The sequence below is a fragment of the Notamacropus eugenii genome, chromosome 4 (genome assembly GCF_028372415.1).
Source record: "Notamacropus eugenii isolate mMacEug1 chromosome 4, mMacEug1.pri_v2, whole genome shotgun sequence".
Taxonomy (NCBI): domain Eukaryota; kingdom Metazoa; phylum Chordata; class Mammalia; order Diprotodontia; family Macropodidae; genus Notamacropus; species Notamacropus eugenii.
The window spans coordinates 400,479,606-400,506,455 of NC_092875.1; the positions used below are offsets into that span (position 1 = coordinate 400,479,606).

General features: G+C 37.6%; 1 protein-coding gene across 3 annotated transcripts in view; it reads left to right on the plus strand.

The window, feature by feature from the left end:
• The window catches only part of ELOVL7 (ELOVL fatty acid elongase 7), a 121,158-nt gene that overhangs the window by 47,204 nt on the left and 47,104 nt on the right, over nucleotides 1–26,850 (plus strand). Inside the window, exon 1 of one of the 3 annotated variants that reach the window (XM_072605569.1) lies at nucleotides 19,956–20,588. The exons of 1 other annotated variant lie outside the window; for it this stretch is intronic. The gene's annotated coding sequence lies outside the window, so the exon portion shown is untranslated. Of the gene's footprint in view, nucleotides 1–19,955; nucleotides 20,776–26,850 lie in introns of those variants that run through there. One more of the 3 variants, XM_072605568.1, reaches the window with a different exon arrangement.

Consider the following 26,850-nt stretch of genomic DNA (forward strand, 5'->3'; position numbering starts at 1 on the left):
GCAGAACTTGACACCAAGTTTTCCTGGCTCTGAGGCTAGCTATTCAGGTAGGGACTGGACCTGTGATTTTATGTTAAAGGAAATTCCTTGTCCAAAGAAAGCAGTCAGTATGGGTCAAAGGTGGGACATGAAGTCTGATCTTTCTAGTTCCAAGTCTGGCTAGAAATATATAATATTTATATATATATATGTATACATATATAAAACATCTGCTAGGTAATATTGTTCTTATTTGTGGAATGAAACAGAAACTTCACAACTACATGAATCACAAGGTGAGAAAGGCTGTAGTGAATCAGGAGGCTATTCCCAGATATAAGGAGTGAATGGTGGTGGTGGTAGTTTGGTCATTCCAGTTGGGTCCAACTCTTAGTGACCCCATTTGGGATTTTCTTGGCACAAGTATTGGAATGGTTTACCATAACACTCTTAATAGTCTTAGCTAAATCTATAGTTGTGACACTGTTTTATATAATTCTTTCCCATCAGATCACTCTTCTGAAGCTTACTGATCCCTAAAAGCTATAATGGTTTTGACACTGGCCACCTTGCTATCCCTTACATGAGATACATCACCTTTAGACCCCAGGCGTCCTCACTGACTGTTTTCTCTGCCTTCTGGTTTCCCTGGCTTCCTTCAAGTCCCAGCTAAAACCCCACCTTTCCCCAGATGACTCCAGAGGAGAAAGTGAGGCTGGTGACTTTGCACAGCCCTCCCTCACTTAAATCCAGTTCACTCGCACATTGTGGTATCACCTCCCTGATATCATCAACGAACAACAACATCTCACCTATGGCCTGTAGTCTTTCTCAGTCCATCTTAATGCTAGTGTCTTCCCTTTGTTGATCATCTCCAATTTATCCTGTGAGTATCTTGTTTGATCATGGTTGCTTACATGTTAACTTCCTTCTGAGCTCTTTGAGAGCTAGGACTGTCTTTTACCCTTCTTTATATCACCAGAGCTTAGCATAATGTCTGGGGCACCATGGTAAGTATTAAATAAGTACTTACTAAGTGAAAGAACTGAGAGAAAAAAACTAGACCCATTAGAAGTGACAAAATTCTAACAGTGGCTCATGACTATATAGAAATTTCAGATTTGCAGAGTATTTTACATGCAATCTCATTTGAATGTCACAACAGCATTATAAGGTAATTCCATATGTATCTATGATCCCCATTTTGTAGATAAGAAAACTGAGATTGTAAAAGGATTAAGTGACTTCTCCACATTGTGAAAGCTAGTGAGCATCAGAAATGAGATTCCAAGGCTAGGTATTGCCCAATGCCATGGGTTACACTTTCTCCACTTATCTCAACCTATCCAGTACTCTCTTCCATATTCCCTGAAATGTGAAGCTTTGAACTGGCCTTCTAAATCATATGTCCTAATAAAGAAATGGAAGAATTTGACTAGCTAGGTATTATTCACTGTATGTGAACTCAGGTCTCCTGACTTTAAGTGTAGCATTCATTCTGTAACATTGCATTCCTTCCGTGTGCTTCTGTATGAAAAACAACAAATTTGGGGGCAGCTGAGTGGCACAGTGGATAGAGTGCTGGGCCTGAAGTCAGGAAGACTCGTCTTTCTGAGTTCAAATTTGTCCCCAGACACTTACTAGTTGTGTGATCTTGGGCAAGTCTCTTAACCCTGTTTATTTCAGTTCCCCATCTGTCAAATGAGCTGGAGATGGAAATGGCAAACCTCTCTAGTATCTTTGCCAAGAAAACTTCAAAATGAGGTTATGAAGAATTGGACATGACTGAAAATGACTGAACAATCACCACAATAATTTGTATGCCAGTCATAAAGGGAAGTCACCATGATGTAGTAGAAAGAGCTCTTAATTGAAGTTAGGAGACCTTAGTTTGCTGTCTACTAATTAGTTCTGCAACATTGGACCTTCGTTTTCTTATCACTCAAATGAAGGGATCATCAATTCAACAAATATTTATCAAGTATATATGTAGAACAAGCACTATGCTAGGCTGTGGATGATTTAAACTTTAGCAAAGGTATCTTTGCTCTCTTAGTACTTAGATTATTATCCAAACACGAGGATAATGCACATTATCATATGATAAGTATGTTAAAGAGCTGCCAAAAATAAAAAAACAACCCAGAATGGTTTGTGAAGTCTGAGAGGAAAAGATGTAATGCCAGAGGGGATTGAAGGAGATTTCATGGAGAAAGCAAATAGCATTTATTTGTGCTTTGAAGGATGGGTAGGAATTCAGCAGTTAAAGAGAAGGGAAGGAAGACATTCCGGAAATCGGGAGTAGTATTTATTGCCTGTGAAAAGGTGTGGAAGTAGGGGAAGTCCAGAGGAGGTTTTGGAGAGAGATATAGAGAGGAGAAATAGGATATAAGGATGGAGAAGAGTGGCATGATGTGGAGAACCTTGCATTTTAGGTAAAAGAATTTCAACTTGACATCATACGCAATAGGGAGCCACTGGAGATTTTTCAAAAGAGAAATTTCTTTTTCTTTTGTTTTCCTCCATTAGACTATGAGCTCCTGGAGAGCACTATGTTGTATATAGTATGCAATTAATAAATATTTGTTGAATTTCATTGAACTTAATAGCTATATGACTCTGGATAAGCCTAAACCTCAATTTCTCCATGTTTAAAATGGGAGTGGTAATCTACGTGGTACTCTAAGCATCTACGATGCTTCATCTGTGTGGACTAGATGAGAATTTACAATAAAGAGCTTTGTATGCCTTAAAATAATTTATAAAATCAGTTGTTATGTCATCATCTTATTTTTTAAAGATGAATTATTTTTTAGTTTTAATTATTCACTTCTAAAAATTATTTTATTTATTTAGTTTTAATTGTCAATATTCCCTTCCTTAAGATTTTGAGTTCCAGATTTACTCCCCATCTCTCCCCTCTTCACACCCGAAGACGGCATGTAATTTGATATAGGCTCTACTATATATTCATATTAAACCTATTTTCACATTAGTCACAGCATTCACTTTTGTAAGATTTTGAGTTCTAAATTACCCTCCTCCTCTAATTAGCTCCATAGGATGGCATGCAATCTGACATAGGCTATACATGTATAATCATATCAAAGATATTTCCACATTGGTCATATTGTGAAAGAACATCATCTCATTTTTTCCAACCTTTTTAGAAATCAGATATCTTCCTAGTGAGACACTATGGGGAATAATTAATTTTTATTTAGTCATTTCACTTGTGTCTGATTCTTTGTGATCTCCTTTGGGGGATACCTTCCTTTGTACTCCCAGTGGTTAGCACAGTTCCTGGCACATTTTTGTTCTTCTTATTGTTAAATCATTTTTCAGTTGTGTCCAACACTCTGTGACCCCATTTGGGGTTTTCTTGGCCAAGATACTGGAGAGGTTTGCCATTTCCTTCTTCAGTTCATTTTACAGATGAGGGAACTGAGGCAAACAGGGTTAAGTGATTTGTCCAGGGTCACATAGCTAGTAAGCATCTGAGGTCAGATTGGAACTCAGAAAGCTGAGTCTTTCTAAATTCAACTCCAGTGCTCTGTTCGCTGTGCCACCTGGCTGTCTACCTAGCATGTAATAGGTGCTTAATAAATGTTTATTTGCTATAGGACCTCAATGAAGCTTTCACTTTAAATGAAACATGAGATCTTTAAGTGCATAGGAAGCTTGGAGGACTTGCTAATACTTGCTAGTAGGATTCCTCCATTATATTTAAAGCTATAGTGTTCAGATCAATCACTGTATAAAAGGCAATCCATTGAGTTTGCCTGGGATAGTAGCTTAAATAACTGATAACAGTATTAATGCAAAATTTGCTCAGCATAAAGGATCTTCATAGGTAATCCAATACAATAATTTGTATTATGAATGATACAAAACCTTTTTTTTATTTAGCTTTAGAGCATGATAGTTTCTTACTCAATTATGGAAAAACCAGGATGAAATATGTGAAATTCATATTTGTCTTCTAATTTATGTTTATTTAAACTACTCTTAAAATCAAATGACTTTCTTTGAACATACCACTAGATGGGCAGTGGAAGATGGAACTTATAAGTTCCTTAGGTGACAGGAAAGTTTCAAAATTCACTGCAGATGATAAATCCCAACTGACTATTTGAGAGTTGACTATGTTTTTATTTCTTTATCTGGTGTTCTTTTTACACAGCTCATTTCATAACAAAATTTGTCTATCCGTCCTTATTAAGTAGTCTTGATCCGATTTTTTAAATGTATGAAAATTTCATGTCGATACAACTCCTTTGTGCCTATGTTTTTCAAAACCTGCGTGCCCTTGACTCATAATCACTTGTGTTTCCTAGACTTAAGTGACATCTTGCGTGTTCTTCTTTCTGAATCATCAGAGAAGTCTTTCTTAACAATGATACTATCTCTTGCTCCCGCCCTTCCTCACCCAGGCACTTAACTCTATCTAGAAAAAATGTAATAACTATCCTTTCCCCATATGTTATTCTTCCAGGTTATTTCCTGCATTGCTTGGTTAAGTGTGTGAGTGATTTATGTTATGTAAGACACAGGCTAGTTAGACTCTACTGGCTTGCTCTGTCCTATGTAAGATTTTATTTAAGAAGAAAATATAATTTATGAGTTACGGAATGTGTTGACAGAGATGTTCAGCTGGTATCTAGACCTGTATGATAACCAATTTAAATATGAAAATAAGCAAAACAAGGAATGAGAGAAATATGTTCTTACCTCTTATCTCTTAGATAGCTCTTTCAATGTAAAATATGTTTTGATAAGCAGGGAATGTGATCTCCTTTCTTCAAAGTACATCTCCATAACTAAATACCCCAAATAGTCCTTTTCTGACCTCTACTTTTTCCCCTCCATTATTGTCACATCATAGTTATTGAAATTACTTTGTATACCCATTCCATTTGCTTTCTTGAGTATCTGTTGCATTCTCCCACAGTAAAATGTAAGCTGTTTAAGGGCAGGAATTGCTTCTTTTTTGTCTTTAATAACTTCAGTATCTAGTACACAGGGCCTTGAACATGGTAGGCGTTTAATAAATAGTTTTGAATTTCATCGAAATCAATAGCATTTTACAGATGAAGAAACTGAGGCAAACAGAGGTTAAATGACCTGCCCAGGGTCACACAGCTAGTAAGTGTCTGAGGCTGGATTTGAACTGATTTTCCTGACTTCAGGCAAGGAAGTAATGCAGTTTGGGGTGCTGAAAACCCTGAAATATAAGGGTGCAAGGCAAGTCTGCCTGGAAAGAATTCAAGCATTCAAGCCTTCTTTCAGTCAATGAAGCAAAGTTTATTGTAAAACTTATAGGAGTGTACTAGATTTCCCAGTGAATTTGAAGCTTGAAGGGGATGAGAATGATACTTTTATACAAAAAAAAAGACTGTGAGAAGATTTGGATGGGATTAAGAAGTGGTAAATAGCTTGGGGTGACCCACGTGCAACAGTGAAAGGAGTTAAGTTGTTGGAGACCTATGGTGAAAGGACTATTAAAAAGGACTATTGAGTATCTAGGTGGACTGGGCTGGGCCAGGTGCCTCTGGCCAAATGCCAGGGACTGGGTTTTGTGGGAAAATTCAGGGACTGGGCTGCTGAAATGTGTGAGAAATTTCCGGGTCCAGGTGCCATCACCCCATCAGAAGGATAAAAGATTACAAGAAAGATCATTCTTAAAAGTGCATCAACCTTGATCCAGGAGGTGTAAATATAAAGTGCATATTGAATAATTAAAATCACGTTAACAGCTAAAATTCTTCTTAAAGTAATGGACCAAAGGAGTTGGTCAGATTCAGTAAGGCACACATTGAATTGAGTGCCTACGAGGGGAACTCAGATTTGCAAATTACTTACGTACGTCTTATCTTGGTAGCTTGTAAGCTTACAAAGGGGCAAAGATGAGTTTTCATCTTGTGCTTGAATCTCCTATGCCTGCCCAAGTGCTTACTGAATTGAAAAGAAATTCATAACTGATTATTGTAATGCTTCAGGAAGAAGATGAACAAGAAAATTGTATGTTTCTTGTGGTTTACTTCTAACTCTGTGACTGGGCTTTGATTGGTGGGTAGTACAGTTATCCCTTCCACATTGTGACTTTACCCATCATGGTTTTCATATACCACAGGTTGGCATAAGAAATTAAATGGGAATTTTGGGGGAGTTTTGCAGAAGCTGCAGATGACATAGAAAGACCAGCAGATGACATAGAAAACGTTTAGAAACTCAGAAATATATGTTTTTGTATTGTATTTTGTATAATATAAATTATTTAAATCCCATAATAATTCAGACTTCTTCTCTGGTATGAAAGGAAGACCAAAATTTTTACTTGGATTTTCCACATCATGGGGGCTCCTGTAGTCATGCTTGTATGTGGTCATGAAGCATGTAGTCATGCTTCCTGTCAAGTCTGGCACAACGAGCAATTTTTCTTCTTAACTTAACAGAGTTAAGTTTATTTGACTTTGGTCAGTTGATACTGCAACCTAGAGTAATCAGGATTCTCTGGCTTTGCTTTCCAGCTCTTATTGGCTATTCAGGTTGCCCTTTGGTATTTCCTTTGCTTATCCTAATTTAGCCCCTCACTTGGGACATTTCTAATTATTGTTTTTGCCAGGTATTCATAGTTGAAAATCTACTGGATGGGCATTAGAAGACCTAGTTTCAACCATAACTCTGACATTAAGAGATAATAACAATTCACATTTTATAGAGCTTTCACATGTGCCCAAGGATCCCAAGAGGTCTATATTGCAGATAATACTATTCCTACTTTCACAAACGAGGAAACTGAGTTAGAGAAGTACTAATTGGCCTGAATAAGGTCAGGGATTTGAAATTGTGGTCTATCTCAGAGCTCTTTCTTTTCTCCCATGTTGCTTCTCAAGCTCATGACATTCCACAAGTTACATGGGTTCTCTGGGCTTCAGTTTCTCCAAGTTTGAACAAGATGACCTGCAGACTCCTCAGCTCTAAAACTGAGTGAGAGTATAAAGGTGGAAATGTGGTCTAGTGAAAAGATTTGGAATCAGAGGACCCATGTTTTAATTACATCACTGTTGCTTAGTACCTCTGAATTCCCTTCACCTCTCTCTCTGCCTTCCTTAAATAGAAGAGGTTGGACTAATTTGTCTCTAAGGTCCCTTGCAACTCTGGATCTATGATGTCACTGCTTTTAGTGCTGCTGTTGATTTGACTCCCTTGGGTATTTTCTTACCATGTTATGATTAATATAGTTGAGAGGTGCTCTTGATAAAATTCATCTGGAAGCTGACTAAGATGAACTGGTTTCTTTGAGTGGTTCAGTGGATAGAGTGCTGGGTTACCTGTCAGGACTTCTCATCTTCCTGAGTTCAAATCTGACCTCAGTCACTTACTAGTTGAGTCATCCTGGGCAAGTCATTTAACCCTGTTTCCTTCACTTTCGTCATCTGTAAAATGATTTGGAGAAGGAAATGACAAACCACTCTAGCATCTTTGCCAAGAAAACCCCAAATGGGGTCACAGAGTGGAACACTACTGAAAACAACTGAACAACAACAAAGAAAACAGAAGTTCCTGAAAAGTATCATATAAAACAAGATATTTTATGTTGATCTCTGTCTTCCTATTAGCTTCTAAAATAAAGAGATATTTTTTAAGAAGATAAATTCCGAACCTGAGATCAACAAATTAGATTGTTCCTCAGTGCCATGCATGTTACACTATTAGTTAGGATGGCAAGGACTGCTGTAGTGATGGCTGTTCTCTGCCTTCTGCTAATGTCTGTGGCATGCTGTAGTGGAAAGAGAACTAAATTTAGGATCCAGACATCTAGTTTGTAGTCCCAGCCCTAAAACTTACTGGCTGTTGTGACCTTGGACAAGTCACTTAAGATATCTGAGCCTCAGTTTCCTCATCTGTAAAATAGAGATGCTTGTACTTGTGTTGCCTGTCTCACAAGGTTATAGTGAAGAAAGCCCTTTGTAAACTTTAAAGAAATAGAGGAGAGAATTTTACTGTTATTTTTCCCCCTGAGTCATGAGGAACAAAGGTTAGGGTGTCCCTGTACATAAGTTGAAGTTGCTGGTTATGTTGCGTGTGATTGACAAAAGTGACATGAAGCCCAGTCAATCCAAAGCTCTCTCTTCTCTGCCTGGTGACTATCATGCTACTAGACTTGATTAGAATTCCCATGTTAGTGTCTGTGGGCATTGTTAAAAATGTGTATTTTATTATTTGAAAACCAGGAGAGAAGAAGTGAGGGATTCTTGTTCTGTTCCATTGATAGGCTAGCACCAATTAATGCTGCTTTTTTTTGCCTGAAGATCACTGATTAATTGAATAGATTGGTTTGTTGACCTAGTTCTGGAAGTTATGGCAAGTTTAGAAGTAATTAAACCCTCCTCTCCTTGTAATGAACTGTTTTAATCAGAGTTTGGACACCACATCATCAACTAATTTGAGCATTTTGAAGGTGTCTCCAGCTATTGTGTATCAAAATGAAGTGACTTAGACGTTGAATTTTCTTGGAAGCTCTCCTTCTCCCGCACTCTTTTTCTGAGCAGTGTAGTCCTCAGATCCAAAAATATTTAGCATTAATATGGACCTTTTTTCTTCTACATCAAAATATTTATAGACAATAAGCATATTTGTAGCAGCAACTTTTTGTCATAGCAAAGGACTGGAAATAATGTTGATTCCCTTTATTTGGGGAACTGCTAAACAAATGATGTACATGAATGAAGTGGATGATTACTGTGCTATAAACAAGGAATATAAAGAATTCAGAGAAGCATGGGAAGACTGATATGAATTGAAACAGTGAAATAATCATAAACCAGGTCAACAACAGATACAATAATTACAAGATAAAATGAGGAAAAATCTGGTTTTTTGGTCTTTTTTGTGTTCTTTTGACATGGGATGAGCATATGGGAAAAAATAGGGAAAATATGTTAGGAATTGAAGGTGAGCTAAAAAGATACCGATGATTTTTTAAACGTAATGATCTTTCAGTACAATGGCTGTAAACTTTTTGCTTATTTGAGTTTCTAGTTTGTAAACAACAAGAATGGCCTCCTTAATATTAATTATTAAATGGAAGGGGGAGACAACCCAAAGACAATTTGATATATTAATTCAACTGTGACCCCCAGAAATGAATAGGAAGCCAATGCAGATTGTATAGCCTGGGTATGAGGAAAAAGAAAGCTTTTTTTTTTTTTATGTAAGAGACTTATGAGTATCTTTGATGATCAACCCATGAGTAAAATGTTGAATTGGCATAGTTTGTATGTGGTGAATTTCACATCCAATAACATTTAGCTCTCCAGTGTAGATAATGAAAATTACTTTGAAATCACTGAATGCAACATTTAATAATCAGGGAACTTTAAAAAATGAGTTTCAAAACTATTTCAATTAAATTTCAATCAGATGATAGAATTATTAGATAATAATAAATATTATATCATCTATTTATATAATATATAATAATTAGTGAATTAAAAATTAACTGCAGACAATCTTCATTGTAGATTATATATTATTGAAATAATGTAATTTTGAAGTATCACAAATGGCAGACCCATCAATAGATGTGATCTTTGTTTTAGGAAATGATTCCCTCAACATAAAGATAATTACTTCAACACAATGAAGGTACCATATTTATAATAGTTGCCTATTTTTAAAATCAGAGTTCAGGCTAGTCTATTTATTAATTTTTAAATAGTCTGTATTTAATTAAGTAGTCTATTTATGGGCCCAAGGAACACCTTTCTACTTTACAAATGAGCAGGGAAAAGGAAATGCTCATTTTATAAAGGAAGAAAATAGTTTTTCATTGTGATAATCTTTTTAAAAGTATCTGAATACACAGGAAAATACTTATTTGTATCAGGAGGTTGAAGAGTTGAAGAATGTAACATAAGAGATAGGGAAGAAGGACCTTTGAATGTGTGGAGCCAATAGAGATGAGGTTTATTCAGAAGAGATAGTTGAACTTTGTGGGGAAGAAATTGTTGCATGGCACTCAGTAACCTGTAATTCAGTGCTATCCTCCAATTCAGGAATCTTTAGCTTCAGTATAGAACTCCTCCCCACGTGTGTGTGTGTGTGTGTGTGTGTGTGTGTGTGTGTGTGTGTGTGTGTATGTTCCTAGGTAGCACTGGGAGAGAAGAATAGAAAAGGCACAAGTAGTGTTGGTTGGTGAGTGGTACCAAAGACAGTGATTTGTCAAGCTGATGATCCCAATAAGGAGGTTTCCTTTCTTCATTGGACATTTATCTAGGACATGATGGAAGACATGGTAAGACTAGTTAAATTTAATAACTTTACCTGATCCTTGGTGATTCACGTACTTCCCTCTAGGTCAAAACAGTTTGATGTAGTGGAAAGAGTTCTACATTTGGAGTTGGAGGACATAGCTTCAAATCCTGGCTCTGTTGCATCTACCTGCATGACTTTGGGCAAGTCACTTAACTTCTCTGTGATATGAATAATGGGAATTTTTTAAAAATAAGAGATAGAGTCAATTTAACACTAGCTAGCTAACTAGATAGTCTGAAGTTTCACAAATATAATTAAAATTGCTTTAAGCTGGAGAGGGAGAAACTGCCTACATATATTTACCAAGCTGGAGTCCATAAAGAACAGCTACAGGAAGAAAGGCAATAGCAATTTACAGGGATTCACAGAAAACAAAAATCCAGTAACATCTGACTCTTTGTGATCCCATGGAACATAAGACACCAAGCCCTTCTGTCCTTCATGATCTCTTGGAGACTCCAAGTCCATGTTCATTGTTTCCATGACTTGATCTATCCATCTCATCCTCTGTCCCTTTTCCTTTTGTCTTCCATCTTTCCCAAAATCAGGGTCTTTTCATTTATCTGTCTATCTATCTATCTATCTATCTATCTATCTATCTATCTATCTATCTATCTATCATCTATTTCTGAACTTAAGACATAAAACAAGCATTTTATAACATAGGAGAATAGGAAAAAAGATGATTGCTCATGAAACTATAAATCTATTATGTACAACTTACTATTTCTTTTAAATATACACTAAAGGTATCGTGTAATTTTTTTCTTCCCTCCCCCCACCCTAGACACAGCTACATTAAGACACACACATATATGTATATATATACATATATAATATCTATGTATGCATACACATGTACATATATGTGTATATGTAAAATCATTCTATACATACTTCTAATATATCACTTCTTTCTTTGGATGCAGATTGTATCTTCCTTCATAGGTTCTTTGTAGTTAATTTGGATATTTGTAATAGTCAAAATAACTTATTCTTTCAAAGTTGTTCTTAAAACATTACTGCTACTGTATACAAGGTTCTCATGGTCATTCCACTCTCCATTATTTCTTGCACATCTAACCATGCTTTTCTAAGATCAAGTTCATCATTTCTTACAGCAGAGTAGTATTCTATCATGATTATATGTCACAATTTGTTCAGCCATTCCCCATTTGACAATCGTCCCCACAATTTCCAGTTCTTTACCACCACAAAGAGAGCTGTTACAAATATCTTAGAACATATCGGTTCTTTTCCTTTTTCCCTAATCATCTTTGGACACAGACCTACTAGTGGTATTGCTAGGTCAAACAGCTTGGTTATTTGCTGGGTTTAATAACTCTTTAATAACATCAGGGTCTTTTCCAGTGAGTCCCATCTTCTCATTAAGTGGCTGAAATATTTAAGCTTCAGCTTCAGTATTTGACCTTCAGATTTCTATATACATATGCACTCGTAGGGTAAACAAAATCCTAATGGAAGGGAGGAAAAGTTGAGCCCATAACTATCAGTAAATCATTAATATAACTTGGTCATGTGTGTAACCCAAGCATGGTTCTGGAAAAGGAATAGCTTATTCCAAAGGAACCCAGTAGATAAAGAGAGAACCCAGTAGATAAAGCTAAAGTAGATAAAAGGAGGGGGGGAGAGATAGGACTATATGTTAAAAAGATCTTCCTCATGTGAGGAAATCCAGGGACAAGGAAAAAGAAAATTTTGTAGAAATCATTTAGATGTTGCTTGGTATGTATAGTGGGGTGATATTAAGAAATCTATAAGAAGGCAAAACTACTCAATTATTATTTTTCTTTCTGTTTAGGGCAAAAAATGATTCATGGGGATTTTTAATTCCAGGATAGGTAGGGAGATGTTAAGAGAACCCCTAGCTTCCTATGATGAATTCACCCCACAAGGTGGTAAATTCCTCTTCACCTGAGCTTTTAAGGCTGCCATGAGTATGTTGTAGAGGAGATTCTTATTCAGGTACAGGTTAGACTAGATGGCCTTTGAAGTCCCTTCCAACTCTGAGCTTCTGTGCTTCTGATTCTGTCTTTTGTTTCACATTGAGACAAAGCCAAATAACTTTTGTGCAAGTGCAGGAAAGGTTGGCATAAACTTGGTTGTTGTGATTAGATTAAAATAAAATGCCAAACATCAGCATACTAGAGACTGTTTACAGAACTGAAGTCATGGAAGCCTGAGACTTTCTTCTTTACATATATTGGGGAGAATTAAAAAAAAAATCATGGGTGTAGAAGAAAGCTCTGAGATAATTTAATCCAACCCTCTTCCCTGCTGCCCTGCCCAACCTACCACTCCTACCACCTCCACAGAAGAAAACAATGACGTTACCAAAAAGGTTAAGTGATTTGTTTCATAATACAACAAGTACACTGGAAGGAGCAGAGGTAAGATTTGAAACCAGGCCCTATGACTCCAAGTCTAGTATTCCTTAAACCCCATCATACTGCTTTGTCTTGAGAGAACAGCAAAACCATTATAAAATTACCTTGTTCATTATCGGAGAAGGGTTTAAATAGAGTTAACAGTGATTAATTTATATCCAGGCTGATTGTATCTTGGATACTCAGTCTAAAAACCACAGAACTCAGTGTAGTCTCCAGTTCCAAATCAAAGTAAGGGGTATTGAGTTTTTTTTTACATACAAAATCATTTTCATTTTAAAGGAAAGACCTTACAAATTCATAATTAGCTGGAAAATTGAACATCTTATGCACCTTACCAGCCCTGTCAGTTTTATGATGAAATATGTTAACTAAATCTAGCATTTACCCATCATGAGCAGGGTAGCAGGTCTTTGGTCTTCAAAGAATTGAGAACTTAATCACCTCAGTGAAAGCTTCTTTTGGATTCCATCCCCCATTTGTCAATCATCATTTTACTCAGGCCAAAAGCCAGTCCTTTGCAAGATCTACCAATATTTCAGAAATCTTGTGAAGGCAGAAGCAAAGTGAGGGAAGGCAGAGGGTATCTAGGATGATACTAAAAGCTGCCTTGTAACAAAATCCTCAGGAGGATTTAGTTTCATATATTGGAAGTATGCAGGGAGATTACTATTTTATGACAACAATTCTAAGAGAGAATGGATTGAACAGGGTATCATTTTAAAGAAGGACTTATGACCTATTTGTGCAGATTTAGCTCAACAACCACCTTTTGCACAAAGCCTTTCCTGTTTCTGGCCAATACGCCACGCTCTACCCTCATCAACAGGGGCCTTTCCCCCATCAAGGTTACCTTCATGCAATAATAAATAGAACATTGGGCTTGGGAGTCAGAAATCCTGCCTGATACTCATTAACTCTATCACCCTAGACAAGCCCTTAACCTCTCTGTGTCTCATTTTACTCATTTGTAAAATGAGGATGATAATAGTATGTATTTCAGATGAGATAATATATGAAAGCACTTTGCAAATCTTTGTGATGTTTAAAAAGTTCAAGAGATGTAGTTCCTGGGGAATTCAATCATTGTATTAACAAGACTAGCGTGTTATTAATAAAAGAAGTCAGTGATACTCTTGAGTGTCAACGACCTTCATGGTGGTGGACTCACAACTTATATGTCCTGGGAAAAGAGAGTGCTCCTGAGGGTGGCAATCAACTCTGATTGGTTAACAATTGATAAGAGAATGAATATTACAGTGAGAGATGGGTGTATTCTAATGAGGGTCTTCGGGATGACTTGTATCACCCAAATTTTGGTTGAAGAGATTTACCAATTTCCATATCACCCATCTGACAAAAGGGAGAATCCACATTTTCCCAGACCTTTCTGAGTAAACACAGTGAGCAGGAGGGACATTTGCCTAAAGTTAGAATTTCTTTTACAGTCTTTGATTTCATCTTAGCCATCTTGGCTGGGTAAGGATTTGAGAAAGATTTCCCACACTGGTTGATTTCTGGATGAAGGAGTAGAAAATAGGAAAAACTTTGGTTCTAATTCAATAATTAGTTATTCATACAAGAGAGAAATAATCACTTCTCTTTCCTTAAAATGCTATATAAATGCTAGGTATTATATATATATACATATATGTGTGTGTGTGTGTGTATGTGTATGATATGCCAAATATATATATTTATATATTTCCAACCTATATAAGAAGAGAGAGTTTCCTAATTTGGGAGTTCTTTATATTATGAAAGCATAGGTCCTATAGAATATCCTTATATATGTTTGTGTTGTCTCCCCTTTTTAATGTGTGGCTTTATGGAAGGCTTTAAAGGTGTAACCATTCAAGAAACAGTAGGGTTCATGTCAACATACTCCTGATGCCGTGCTAGTAGCCTAGAGCTCTTTGAAAATCCTCTGTCTTTTCTCTCTCTCTCTTTTTCCCTCCCTTCCTCTCCCCACTCTTTTTCCCTTTTTCACTCCCCTGCTCTCTCTTTCCCTCTTTCCTTTTCTCTCTTCCCCTCTCTCCCTCCTTCTCTCCTATTTATCTAGCTTTGTCTATCTATGTCTGTCTATGGACTGAACTCTTAGATAGTTTGTAGAGGGTATTCTCATTCAAGGACAAGTTGTACAGCTAGATATGATAAGGCCCTTCCATAGCCCTATTGTGTATATATTTTCCGTGGGAATATGTGTGTCTGTATACACACATATATGCATATGTGTGAATGTATGGATATGGCCACACACATATTCACATGAATTATATATGTGCATGCATGTATACACATGCACCACACACACATACACATACATACATGTGCATGTATTTGTATGTATATATACCTTGCTACCAGCCCTGATGTCCAGGGGAATGATGCGAAGATGCTGATAAGAAGTCTAAAATCCTCTAGACCTTTCAAAGCTCACAAAGGCTTCTTGCAGTCAAATGATGGGGTAGAGGAGATATAAGATCAGGGTATGCTGGACCTGGCTTTCAAGAACTGGTTGTTAAACTTTATACCTCAGAAACAGCAAATGCTACAAATCAGGGATTGATTTATTGCTCTGTTGACTGTCTAGACTTAAGAAAGAAATGGAGAAAATGTTAATAATGCGGATTAAATTTAAAGTCTATCTTGTGTACATTTTCCCCCGCTGGACAGCGCATTGTTAAATAGTGCACACTTCTATCTAGGACCTAAGCCAAGGCCAAATCTGGAGTTTCCCCTTCCTTTTTCCCCTCACCCTCCTCACCCCCAGTCACAGTTGTTCTTCAGGGATTTGTTGAAATTCCCTCTCTCCCATTGACTACTGTTAGAATGCTTCAATTTGAAAGCTAAATTCCATGCCTTTATGCAAGATCCATAGGAGCGATGAAATCCCTGAGATTATTGGAACACAGTCCCTGCCTTCCATCATTTTACTTTTATACAATACCTTTCAAAGACTCCTCACACTCAGTCTAAAGCCTCTGACGGAGATTGAATGAGCATGTTATCACTGTCTTTAAGTGGGGTAGAATGACTTGTCTGGGTAAATATCAGTCAATTCCACCTTCACACACAGAGATTTGGAGAGACAGACAGAACCCTCCCACCTCCCCCCATATCTACATATGTGTGTGGTGGGGAGAAAGAGAGAGAGAGATGGATGGACGGGAGGAAGGAAGGAGAGAGACGTAGAGAACGTGTTTGACATCTGTAGCAGTATTCCTATGTGGTTTAAAATCCTTGTCCATCTTCCATAGTATCAGACAGGCATTCCCAAATATTTCTAGGATGTAGTTAAATATTTGTTTTACTATGTGATTGCTTCCATGTTGGTACTTCTACCAGTGATGCAGATGGTAACTTGATCATACCTTCCCATTCAGTGGCATTAATAATACCTTCACTGTGGTGCACCAAATATTGTGGGAACTGTCCTCTGTCTCCCTTGACATTGCTGTTAGATACCAACAGAGAACATGGATTATTTTATGATTCTCACTATGTGATTGGCTCACCTTCCTTTCTTGTCATATAAATTTTTAATGACAATTTTGATATCACCTCTGTACAACTCTTGACAGGTAATGTATGGAAGCACATTCAAAGCCATATGATGTTTTTTTTAAAAAATAATCTTTAATTTCAGTTCTTCAGAGCCATGGTATGTATGACTTAGAGTCACAAATTATCCCTGGAGGAATATTTCTGTTAAAAGATGGGCCTTTGTTTCAAGGTAAAGCTGAGTTCATTGAAAGGTAATAAGGTCTCCTCAGCTCCTTCACTAACTCTGACCAGTATCCAAAATATATACTGATGTGCCAGCTTTGTGGGTTGTGCATGTAACTGCATATTGTAGTTTAGGAAATAAACTCACATGTTCCCCCTCTGATACCCTCTCCTTAACCCCATTCGGATAAGTTAAAATCTTCAAGGAATATGGGTTTCATTTAGGAGGCTCCACAATGCTCTGGGACCTGATTCAATAAGCACATTATTATCTGCAAACAAGAGACTCTAGTAGACTGCCATCTATGGAGGAGTTCTTCACTCAGTGTCTATGAATTTTCCTTATGTTTAAATTTTTATAACTATATTTCAATAAGACTGGTTTGCTCTGTAGTCCTATGTATTGTATTTTATACATTTAAAAACATCATTCTGAGGAGTCCATAAGCTTCACCCGACTGTCCAAGGGGGCTACGACAAAGAAAAATTTAAGAATCCCTGTTCTAGAGGAAGTGCCTCCATTATAATGCAAACACTTGTGGAGGACATAGGTTGCCCTATTGTATACAGCTCTTTTATTATTAATAATCAGAGGGTTCTAGAACAAAGTTATATCCATTGTTACATCTTTCAAGCAATTTCAAGCAATATGAGTTTGATACATGTAAGTGGGAGGACAAATTGTTGGGAGAACAAAAACATACAAACTTACTCAGATTTCTAGCCTTTATTCTTGAAGATTTCCAGGTAAAAGATTTTTTTCACATTCTCTTAAAATAATCCTACCAGCCCTTGTCAACAGAAAGTTCTTGCTTATAGCTAGCACAAGTTACTCATGCTTAGCCTATTTTCATTTGCCCTCAGAGTGATAAGGAATTGCTGTCACTATGATTCTTATAATAGTTTTTCATATAATTAACATCTCCATATTGTAGTTGAGGACAGAAACCCACATTTTCCCCCTCTAACACCCTCCCTACCCCCATTCAGATAGGTTAATATCTTCAGGATTTAGGAGGCTTCCCAATGCTCTGGGACCTCTTTCAATCAGCACATTGTTATCTGCAAACAGGAGACTCTGGAGGCAGTCTGGCATCCTTGGCATCCTTGAACCTTCTTTTCTCCCCCCTGAAGAACAATTTGTTTTGTCTTTTCTTATGGGTTCTGGCTTCTAGCTTTTCAGTCAACTTTATTTCTCTTTTCAAGTTTCCCACATTTTTTTGGTGCCCTCTAGTATCCCAGTGACTACAGAAAGAGCTCCCTCAACATTGCTGCTCAGCTGTAGTTTTCCCAAATTTTTTTTCCAATTTAATTTAATGAATAACATGGCCACCATAGAACTGTGGCCATGTTAAATGATGGGAGATGGATCAAAGAAAAGCAAAGCCAGACATTTAGAACTAAATTGAGACATTAAGAGCTACAGATACCCAAAACCCCTACCTAAATTTTAGACTTTTAGGACTGAAAAGGCATGATAGATCTTAAGAAAGAATGTAATTACTGGATTTGGAAATTCATCAATGTTAATTCACTTTTTAAAAATAATTTGTTTATTTATTTAACTTTTAACACTCATTTTCACAAAATTTTGGGTTCCAAATTTTCTCCCCATTTCTCCCCTCCCCCCATCCCAAAACGCCAAGCGTTCTAATTACGCCTATCACCGATCTCCCCTCTCTTCTAACATCCCTCCCTTCCCTTGTCCCCATTTTCCCTTTTCTCCTGTAGGGCCAGATAACTTTCTATACCCCATTACCTGTATTTCTTATTTCCTAGTAGTAAGAACAATACTTGACAGTAGTTCCTAAAACTTTGACTTCCAACTTCTCTTCATCCCTCCCTCCCCACCCATTCCCTTTGGGAAGCAAGCAATTCAATATAGGCCATATCTGTGTAGTTTTGCAAATGACTTCCATAATAGTTGTGTTGTGAAAGACTAACTATATTTCCCTCCATCCTATCCTGCCCCCCATTGCTTCTGTTCTCTCTTTTGATCCTGTCCCTCCCCAAGAGTGTTGACTTCAGATTGCTCCCTCCTCCCACTGCCCTCCCTTCCATCATCCCCCTCACCCTGCTTATCCCCTTCTCCCCCACTTTCCTGTATTGTAAGATAGGTTTTCATGCCAAAATGAATGTGCATTTTATTCCTTCCTTTAGTTGAATGTGATGAGAGTAAGCTTCATGTTTTTCTCTCACTTCCCCTCTTTTTCCTTCCACTGAAAAGTCTTTTGCTGGCCTCTTTTATGAGAGATAATTTGTCCCATTCCATTTCTCCCTTTCTCCTCCCAATAAATTTCTCTCTCACTGCTTAATTTCAGTTTTTTAAAGATATGATCCCATCCTATTCAATTCACTCTGTTCTGTGTGTGTGTGTGTATGTGTGTGTGTGTGTGTGTGTAATCCCACCAACTACCCAGATACTGAAAAAAGTTTCAAGAGTTACAAATATTATCTTTCCACATAGGAATGTAAACAGTTCAACTTTAGTAAGTCCCTTATGACTTCTCTTTGCTGTTTACCTTTTCATGCTTCTCTTCATTCTTGTATTTGAAGGTCAAGTTTTCTTTTCAGCTCTGGTCTTTTCATCAAGAATGCTTGAAAGTCCTCTATTTCATTGAAAGACCATTTTTTCCCCTGAAGTATTATACTCAGTTTTCCTGGGTAGGTGATTCTTGGTTTTAGTCCTAGTTCCTTTGACTTCTGGAATATCCTATTTCAAGCCCTTCGATCCCTTAATGTAGAAGCTGCTAGATCTTGTGTTATCCTGATTGTATTTCCACAGTACTTGAATTGTTTCTTTCTAGCTGCTTGCAATATTTTCTCCTTGACCAGGGAACTCTGGCATTTGGCCACAATGTTCCTAGGAGTTTCTCTTTTTGGATCTCTTTCAGGAGGTGATCGGTGGAGTCTTCCAATATTTATTTTGCCCTCTGGTTCTAGAACATCAGGGCAGTCTTCCTTGATAATTTCATGAAAGATGATGTCTAGGCTCTTTTTTTGATCATGGCTTTCAGGTAGTCCCATAATTTTTCAATTGTCTCTCCTGGATCTATTTTCCAGGTCAGTTGTTTTTCCAATGAGATATTTCACATTATCTTCCATTTTTTCATTCTTTTGGTTTTGTGTTGTGACTTCTTAGTTTCTCATAAAGTCATTAGCCTCCATCTGTTCCATTCTAATTTTGAAAGAACTATTTTCTTCAGTGAGCTTTTGGACCTCCTTTTCCATTTGGCTAATTCTGCTTTTGAAAGCATTCTTCTCCTCATTGACTTATTGAACCTCTTTTGTCAATTGAGTTAGCTTATTTTTCAAGGTGTTATTTTCTTCAGCATTTTTTTGGGTCTCCTTTAGCAAGGTGTTGACCTGCTTTTCATGCTTTTCTTGCATCTCTCTCATTTCTCTTCCCAGTTTTTCCTCCACCTCTCTAACTTGATTTTCAAAATCCTCTTTGAGCTCTTCCATGGCCTGAGCCCATTGAATATTTATTTTGGATGTTTGGGATACAGAAGCCTTGACTTCTGTGTCTTTCCCTGATGGTAAGCATTGTTCCTCCTCATCTGAAAGGATGGGAGGAGATATCCGTTCCCCAAGAAAGTAACCTTCTATGGTCTTATTTTTTTCCCCTTTTTTGGGCATTTTCCTAACCAGTTATTTGACTTTTGGGTCCTTTGTCAAGAGTAGGGTATACTCTGGGAATCTGTGAGATCTCAGTTCCTCCAAGGTCGCACAATCAAGTGTGTACTGGTCTGGACGCAGAGAGGGATTTTTGTGCCCAGAATCTTAGCAGATACCTCTCCACAGCCACTTGGCCTCCAGTTCCACCAACGCAGCACTGGGGGCTGATTTTCAGATAAGCTGGATGGGCAGGGCCACCATTCAGTTTGAGACAAAGACCAGCTCGACCAGGGCCTCCACCCAGGGCTGAGGTAAGACTCAGCTCTTCGCTGCCCCCACGGGTTTTTACGCTCCTACAATGGAGCTTCTGTACGGGCTGCTGTGCATGCTTTGTGGCTGTCGCCTGCTGCCGGAGCTGTGGGAAAGCCTTTCTGCTTTCCTGGCAAGCTGATAAAACCCCGTCACTGACCTTTGGCGCCTGTGGGCTGAGGGATCTGAGGACCTGCTACTGTGACTGGAGATTCTGCCCCCGAGGTATCCTCCTCCCAGAGTCTCATCAGGCCAGGTGGCCAAGGCTGGGCTGGGCTCTGCACTCTGCTCCGTGTCTGGTGCAACTGACATTTCCGTGGGCCTTTCAGGTCACTGTGTGTTGGAAATCTCCTCCACTCTGTTGTTCTCCACTTCTGCTGCTCCGAAATTTGTTGAGAGTCCCTCTCTACAGGTATTTTATGGGCTATGGGGAGGACCTTGTGTAAGTGTGTCTTTCTAGTTGGCCATCTTGGCTCCACTGCCCTGTTAATTCACTTTTTAAAAAGTATTCCTTCTTCAATGTACACTACATATAGTAACTATTTATTGAGTGTAATAAGGGAAGTAGTAAGAGATTAGACTGAAAAGATAGATTGGCATTAGGTGATAAGCACCTTGGGTGATAGGCTACTAAGTTTGAACTTGTCTTCTAAGTTAATGAAGCAGTGGTGGTTTATGAGCAAGAGGACAAGCTGCTCAGATTAATCTGGCCATAGTGGGGAGAGTGGATAGGAGGAGAAGCAGAGTTAAGATGAGAAAGGATATTGTTATAGCTCCATTGTGGGGTTAATGAGGTCCTGAATTAAGATGGGGCCAGTAAAGAATAGAGAAAAGGGGAGAGGCAGGAGTTAGATTATGGCAGTAGAAATGATTGAATTTAGCAACTAGTTAGTAACGAAAGAGGAGGTAAAGTTTGAGGAAAACTTGGAAGTTTTCAGCATAGGTAACTGGAAATATGGTGGTGTCATTGACAGAAATAGAAAAGTTAGGAGCGGGAAGGTTTTCTGGAAAAGATGATGAATTTAATTTTGGATATGTTGTTTGAAGTGTTGGTGAGATATCCAAACTATCAGAGGTTGTATGGAGGTCAGTGCTATAGACAAGGATTTGGGAAGCATTTAAATAGAAGTGAAGGCAGGAGCAGCTAGGTGGTGCAGTGTAATAGAGCACTAGCCATGGAGTTAAGAGGACCTGAGTTTGAAAGTGGCCTCAGATACTTAACTGTGTGAACCTGGGCAAGTCACTTAACCACAATTGCTTTCTTCCACCCTCCACCCCCCACTAGAAGTGAGAGTAGAAGCTGTAGGAGTGGATAAGAAACCAAGAGAAAGTATGTAAATGAAAAGTCAGAGAACAGAAACCTAGAAAATGATAACTTTTTAAGGGAATCAGAGTACAAAGGAAATAGTGATCAGAGATTTAGGAGGGAGACCAGAGACAGTTTCATAGAAGCCAAAGGGACTTTCAGGGAAGGCATCAACCATTTCAAATGCAGCAACAATGTCAAATAGCCTGAAAACTAGGGATCAACTGTGGGATTTAACAGCCAGGAGGTTGGAGAGAGTTATTTTCTTGAGGTGTTAGGATAGAAGCTAGATGGCAATAGTTTTGAAAAATGAAAGTTATATGTGGGTTGCAAGCAATAGTACGCAGGAGAGAGAGAGTTCTTGAGAGCCAACTGTTAAATTTCTAGCATGAGTACTTACCACCCAGAAATCTGCCAATGCAATAAATCAAGACTTGACTTGGTGTTTTGTTAATTGTCTAGACTTAATAAAATGGAGAAAATGTTAATAATTCAGATTAAACCTGTAAGTATCATGAGTACATTTGGGATGGGGGGTTGGGAAGTCAGCTGTTAAACATTTATTTCTCAGCACATTCCTGGTTGTAAGGAAGTAAAGATAACGATTACAGCATACCTACCCCCCAAGTTTAGTGGTAAAGATAAACAGAGGAACACTGTCAAGGGAAGATAATTTTAGAAAAGTGAAAGGAAAATGTATATATACATTATCTATAACAGTCTTTTGGTTTTGCTCATTTCACTGTCCAGCAGTTCATACAAATCTTCTGGCTTCCTCATAGTTTTTATTTTTTATTGCCCAATAATATTCCTTTACATTCATATGCCATAGTTTGTCCAACCATTTCTCAACTGCTGCATGCCCACTTTGTTTCCATTTTTTGAAGCAAAAATATTTTGACTTAATTGTCTGAATATGGCTTTAAAGTAACATTAAAAATATAGACCATTATTTATAAATCCGTAGGACTATTTTCCTTCCAAGTAATCACCTTTCTTTGAAGGATGCTCAAAATTGGTCTTGGAGCTCTTTGTAGTTGCCTTCAGAACCAGTTTACCAGACACTCAAAAATCAGTTTCATTATTCTTTTATTTAATAGAATTTTGGACCCAAAATAATATTATCTCAGCTTGATCATCAACTTCCTTCACTAGATTCAGTTCTGAATGACTTGAGGTTGATTTAAAAAAAATGCATCCATTTTGAAAGGATCAGGATTTGCCACCATTTACAAATATTAAAAAGAATGCATTATTAAAAAGGCTATGAAAGAAATTTTGAATGCAATGAATTATATCTTTTTGAGAACTATTATAAGAATCCTTTAAGTGGTTTTGTATTGTCATTCACTTGTGCTTCCGGTTCTGCTTAACTCACCATTTGGAACTAAACTTCTTGATGTACAACTTTATTTATGTTATTCCCTGGCTCAAAAGCCTTCAAGGACTCTGTTACTAAGTTTTACCTTCTTAGTAGCCAAGTATTTGTTACTGCACAGGATGTGGTTCACTTCATTTTCAGTCCTTATTTCTGAATTCTCCTTTTTGATTCAGCCATTTTTCACACCATAGGCAAATTCTTTCTCTTCTTGAAACTTAAGCTGAGCTGCAAATAATTAATACCAGCAATACCAACCACCTCACAAGGTTATTGTGAGGAGAATCTAGTGAAATAATCTATTGAAAACACTTAAAATGGGTTTTTATCGCTATCCTCTTGTTTTTAAAAACGCCTTCAGTTCCTAATGTTTTCCTCCTTGCTTCCCCCACCTAGTGAGTAATCCTTTGTAAAAAAATAATTTAAAAAGACAGAGGAAAAACAATTTTGTGAAACATTGAGATGTTAGTCTGATGGAGTCTGACATTACATGAAATGTTTCATACCCATAGCTCCCCACCTTTGCAAAGATAGGAGGGAAGTATATTATTATCTCTTCTTCAGGGTTCAGCTTGCTTATTATAATTACACATCATTCAGGGTTTTTTTTTCCTCTTCAAAAATGCGTTAAGTGATACAAAACACTACCTACATAAATATCGTTGTTCATAACAATATTCATTCAATGTTCAGACCAAAGAGACTGTTCTTTGTTCCCTGAGCCCACCTCGTACTTTCCTGCCTTTGTGCATTTGCTCATACTATCATCTCTATCTGAAATACACTTCCCTTGTATTTTCTCAAATGCCAACTTTTTCACGAAGTCTTCAGGCACAGTACAAAAGACTTAAAGGTGGGAGAGGTGGAAGAAAAGACCATTCTTCTAGCTCAGGAGTTCTTAACCCAGGATCCACAGATCCCTAAAATTTATGTATATAGATTTCAAAGGGTCTATGAACTTGGATGAGAAAAAAGTGTTTAGTTCCATAGAATTTATTTCCTTTTTAATCCTCTGTATTTTATTTTATGTATTTAAAAATATTCTTCTGAGAAGGGGTCTATAGGCTTCACCAGACTGCCACAGAGGTCCATGACACCAAAAAGGTTAAGAACCCCTGCCCTAGATAAAAGGGATCCCTCCATCCTTTGAACTATCATAGTACTTTCTTTAGTACATCTCATACACTTTCAGGTTCTATTTGATGTTAAGTTTATTGGTGCTTTCTCAGCCCTGTTCCTGACTTTCTCTGGACTTCAGATATTGCTGGGGCCTCCTTGCCCTGGCACATCCTACCACGCTTTCATTCTCAAGTATTCTTCTGCAGTCTTACCTTCTTCCATTGGTGAGTTCTTCCTGGAACCCCCAAAAGGGTACACCTCCCATCATTCCTCTCTTGGCCCTGACTTTTTGACTTTATCTAGACTTCAAAATCATCCCCTCGTGTAGTACTTCTTCTTTCCTTTTGTGGGTATTCATCTTTTAGAATGTAAGCTCCTGGAGGCCAGTGATGGTATTTCTCTGTGCTTGCATAAAATAAAGACTTAATAAATCCTTAATTCCTTCCTCTCTCCCTCTCTCATATCACACTTAAATGGGAGACATTAAACCATACATCAGGATCTCAGCAAGCTGCATATTAACTTAGTTTTAAAATGTAATATTATCTATGTTTTATTGTATTTGTTTATTTTGTTAAGTGGTTTGCAATTACATTTAAATCTGGGTTGGGCCACATTTGGGAATATTGCAGGCCATGGCCCATGGGGCATGTGTGTGATACCTCTCTTCTGGGGTCACTGTATTGCTTGTGGCTCTAAACGTGCACATTTCCTTCAATTGATGGATATGTGATATGAACTCAAGGCCCTTCACATCCCAGTTGCCTTCCTGTGAATTGCTGTTTATATATCAGTGTCCTTTTGGTGCCCAGAACTGAAAGCCATACTCCAAATGAGGTCAAATGTGGGCAGAATATAGTGAGACTATGTCCTTCCTCTTCCTAGAAGATATGTCCCAATTAAGGTAGCCCAAGATCCTATGAGCTTTTATAGCTGCTGTGTCACACTGCTGCTTCACTGAGTTTGGAGTGCAACAAAACCTCCAGTTCTTCTTCAGAAGTACTGATGTCTATTCATGCCTCCCACCTACTGTACTTGTTACAGTGATTTTTCCTCCCCCAACTGTAAGACTTTCCCCTTATTCTTATTTATTCATTTCAGTCCACTGCCCAGAGATTCTAGTCTAGATTCTCAATATCATTTTGGATGCTGACTCTGTCATCGACTCTGTCAAGATTACATCATCTCCAGTATTGATGAACATAACCCCTATGGCTTTATCCAAGTCATTGATGAAAATGTTAAATAGCACAGGGTCAAGCACAGATCCTTGGGATACTCTACTGGACACTTCCTGCTACATTGACACTGAATCATGCACAACCACTCTTTAAGTCTGATCAGCCAACCATTTCTTAATTCATCGGAATGTATCATCATTGTCTAATCCCTTTTCTCCCTAAGAATATTATGAGATACTTTATCCAAAGCTTGCTAAAATCTAGGCAAACTACACCCACAGTTTTCCCCTCTTCTAATAGTTTAGCAATGATGGAAAAAAAATGAAATGAGGTTAGCCTGGAATGACCTGTTCTTGATGAAGTCAAGCTGACTCTGTTGTCAACCATTTGCTTTCTAAATGTTGACTAACCATCTTTTTAATGATTTCTTCTAGAGATTTGAAGTCAGGCTTACTGACCTATAGTTTTCAGACTCTGTTTTCTTCCCTTTAAATAAAAAATCAGGACATTTGGTCTTCACCAGTACTGTGGTACCTTTCCTGTTTTTCCTGATCGTTTAAATATCACTGACAGTGACTCAGCACTCCCATTGCCATTTCTTTCAGGATACAAAGGTAGAGTTTTTCTGGGCCAGGCTACTGGATTCATCACAGGTAGCTACATGCTATCTTCTTATTAATCTAGAGTATCAACTCCCTATTAGTCATTTTTGTTCTGTTATTTCCAATCTTAAGGCCATTCTCCTTTGCAGAGAAAATAGCAAAAAAAAAAAAAAAAAAATTTGAACAGCTCCACCTGCTCACTGTTGTAAATAGTCATTGTCTCGTTGACCTTAAGCAAAGAGCCCACCTTCTTTGAGATTCCTTTTTTCTCAGAGATTAAAAAAAAAACATATTCCTCCCTTTTTTGTTGTCCTTAGCTTTCCTGTTCAGCCTCATCTCATTCTGAGCTTTAACACTTCTGACACTGTTTTTTACATCATGTGCCATGCTTTTATATTTACCTTCTTTTCTTTGGCCTTGCTTCTATACATTCCTTTTAAATTAAAAAAAAAAAATTATCTCCCCTATCCAGTTACATGTAAAGACAATTTTAACATTTGTTAAAAATTTTTTTGAGTTCCAACTTTTTTCTCTCCTTACTTCACCTCCTCCATCTCTGAGAGACTAAGCAACTTGATATGTTATATGTGTTTAGTCATGCAAAACCTATTACCAAGTTGGTCTCCAAATTTTAGTTGGCTACTTATTTTCCTTAGTGTTATTTGAAAAACCCCACTTTTCTACTTCATTAGACTTATTTCCCTTTATGTTTTCATTATTTCATATCTCCTTGAATATTCTTGGGTTGCCATCTTCTGAAGTATTTTATTTAGTTGATGGAATATAATCTATTTTTGGTCTTGAAATCTGCTTCTCTTACTTATTCAGTGCCATACCAATCAAACTACCAGATAATTATTTTCTAGAGCTAGAAAAATAATATAAAAATTCATCTGGAAGA